Here is a 3,303-nt window from a genome sequence, read left to right as displayed (position 1 = left end):
TTGTAAGGGATCAGATCATTCATTGCAAAAGAGCATTGTTACTCTTCTTGTTTAACGTACTCTCAAAATATCTTCAGCTTTATTGCCTTTACTTTATTGTTCATACTTTATTACTCTTTGCTGACCTCGAGTCCCTGGATAAGTCGAGCTCGAGGCCCCCTACTATAATAACAACACTTATTCGGTTCCTTATTTCTTCTTACTTAAGCTCAATATTACTTGTATGATCACTAGTATTAGAATATATCACATATCTTTAAAATCACAAAATATCTTTAATTGTTACTTACGTTTTTCGAGGTAAACACTTGTAATATGGGTGCCAAGGAAAAGGCTTATAAGCTCAAAATGGTTGAGTATGAATAACATCAACAATGGAGGGAAAAAGGCTTAGTCCTAATCAAAGAAATGCCTAAATCATCTCGTAGACTCAACAAGACTCACTCATTTCGCTTTGACCCATATACGAGGCAAGTTCTAGACTAATACGAGATGCCACAAAATGCAATACTAAACCTCACTTCATACAATGCACATAATCCACTCTGAAAATTCCATTCCAATTCTCAAGTCATAGCAAGTATCCACAAAGACAATAAAATATCAAACACATATCACTAAGATGATACAACAATTCAAGAAACTGAGAATAGTTGTGTAACGACCCGGCCGGTCATTTTGAATAATACAATCTCGTTTCCCCATTTACTCCTAAATTCATGCTTTAAAGTTGTTATGTGACTTGCCGGGGTAATTGGTTCGGGTCCTGTGAGGTTTTGAAAAGAATTGAGACACTTGGTCTCCAAGAAGAAAGCTTAAGTTGAATAATTTGACCGGAAGGTGAAATATATGTAAACAACCTCGGAATGAATTTTTGATGATTCCAATAACTCCGTATGGTGATTTCGGGATTAGGGGTGTGTCCAGATATTTATTTCGAGGTCTGTAGCTAAATTAGGCTTGAAATGGCGAAAATAAGAAATTTAAATTTGGAAGTTTGACCGGGGAGTTGACTTTTTGATATCGGGGTTGGAATCCAGTTCTGAAAGTTTTCCTAGCTTCGTTAGGTCATTTATGACTTGTCTACAAAATTTGAGGTCAACCGGACTTGATTTGATAGGTTTCGGCATCGAATATAGAAGTTGGAAGTTCTAAGTTTCATTTAAGCTTGAATTGGAGTGTGATTCGCGGTTTTAGCATTTTTTGATGTGATTTGAAATTTCGACCCAAGTCCGTATCATGTTTTAGGACTTTTTGGTATATTTCGTTGGGGTCCCGGGGGACTCGGGTGTGTTTCGAATCATTTTGGTCTACTTTGGATGCTGATTTTCTGATATCTGGTGTTGTTCTTCGCATTCGCGAGGAGCCACCCACGTTCCCGAAGAAGAATTTGGCTTCTGGAAGATTATTCTACGTGTTCGCGAAGAGACATTCGCGTTCGTGAAGAAGGAAATCTCGATTGCGCAGGTTTGACTTCGGAGGCTCATATCTCACAATCTATAAAGAATTTAGAGATGATCCAAAAGTAAAAGTTGTAGTCCTTTGTGTCTAGTTTTCAGAAAAGTAAATTAATTGGTATTTAGATTTGTGTACAAAAAGTTATGGTAGTTATACTACAGGCTGTCCGGAGATAGTTCGAAAATCTCTGCTGCACAGGATTGACTTTGGAAGCTTATATCTTGCAATATATAATGACTCAGGAAATGAGGAACACTTGAAACTATAGCCCTTGGTGTCTAGTTTTCAGAACATCAAACCATTTGTCATTTGGAGTTGTGTACAAAACGTTATGACCATTATACTAAAGGCTGTCTGGAATGAGTTTGGAAATCGCTGATGAGGAATTTGTTCATCGCGAACGCAAGAGAAGGGTCGCGAACGCGAAGAACAAACCCCTGGGTAGAAGAATAAAGTCCAAATTCGTCCCATTCTTCCATTTTTGGACCAAGGAAGCTCGGGTGGGGCGATTTTTCGAGGGATTTTTAGAGAAAACAACGGGGTAAGTGTTCTTAACTCAATTTAGGTTAGATTACCCGAATCTATTACTAATTTTAGTTATTAATCTGTGATTTGAGTTGGAAAAGTTTGAAAACCCTCTTGGATAGATTTGAGGATTTGGGGGTCGAATTGCTGTCGGAATTTAGTAATTTTGGTATGGTTAGACTCGTGATTGGATGGGCTTTCATCTTCCGTGACTTTTGTCGGATTTCGAGACGTGGGCCCCATGGGTGAATTTTGAGTTAATTTCGGATTTTTATTGAAAAATGTAGTATTTTCTTATGAAATTGATTCTATAAATTTTGTTGACTGTATGGAATTATTTTGGCTAGATTCGAGCCATTCAGAATTGGATAATCGAGGAAAAAGGCATACTAGTGGATTAAATTGGAGCAAGTCGAGGTAAGTATCTTGCCTAGCCTTGTGTGGGAGACTTCCCCTTAGGATTTGAGTCTTCTATGTTGATTGTAGTTCGTGTATGCGAGGTGACGAGTGCGTGCTTGGACTTATTTGTGGAAAATTGGCCTTTAGGGTTCTTAGGTCTTTATATTCACTATGTGTGAATGTGTTCTTGACATGACTGAGTTTCCTATTTACTAGTTTCACCTCTACATGCTTAATTGGAATTAATTGCTTCATGATTCACTCTTATTGCCTAATCAACTTCTATTTGACTTAATTGAAGAATTTCGCTTCTCCTATTGTCATGCTATCTTTTCATAGTTGCTTGTCTTAATAGGGAATTTATCATCATCTGCTCCTATAATTGTTTAGTCTTAAGTGAAGCTAAGATCATCTTTCCTTAATTGAATTGTCGGATATCCTCGTATTTGTTCAACCTTAAAAAGGAGTTTAGATAACCCACATCTTTGTTGACTTGCCTTTATTTGGGACTACTTGACTCGTGTTGATTCCCTTGTTATTGACTTGTGTATTGTGGGATCGTTACTAAATGTTAGTTTTCCCTTTGTTGAATTTTTCACTTTATGCCAGCATTCTTTTTTATGGTTATTCCTTGTGAACTGGTCCTACCGTTTCTTCGTGATTTACAGTTCTTGAGTTGACTTACTTGTCGTACCTTGTATTATTATCATTGTTGCTATTGTACGTGTTGTGGTGATGTACGAGTTTTCTGCCATGCTGTAATTTTATTCTCTTTGGTACCACTGTATATTTACTTTGGGACTACGGATCGGTATTCTGGGAGATCCCCTGTACCTTTATATTTGGGACTACGGGACGATATCCCGGGAGATCCCCCTGTACTAGATATTTACTTTGGGACTCCGAATCGGTATTCTGGGA

This window comes from Nicotiana attenuata, unplaced genomic scaffold (assembly GCF_001879085.1).
Source record: "Nicotiana attenuata strain UT unplaced genomic scaffold, NIATTr2, whole genome shotgun sequence".
Classification (NCBI taxonomy): Eukaryota; Viridiplantae; Streptophyta; class Magnoliopsida; order Solanales; family Solanaceae; genus Nicotiana; species Nicotiana attenuata.
The sequence above is the reverse complement of the archived record's forward strand: the minus strand, read 5'-3'. Positions refer to the sequence as shown.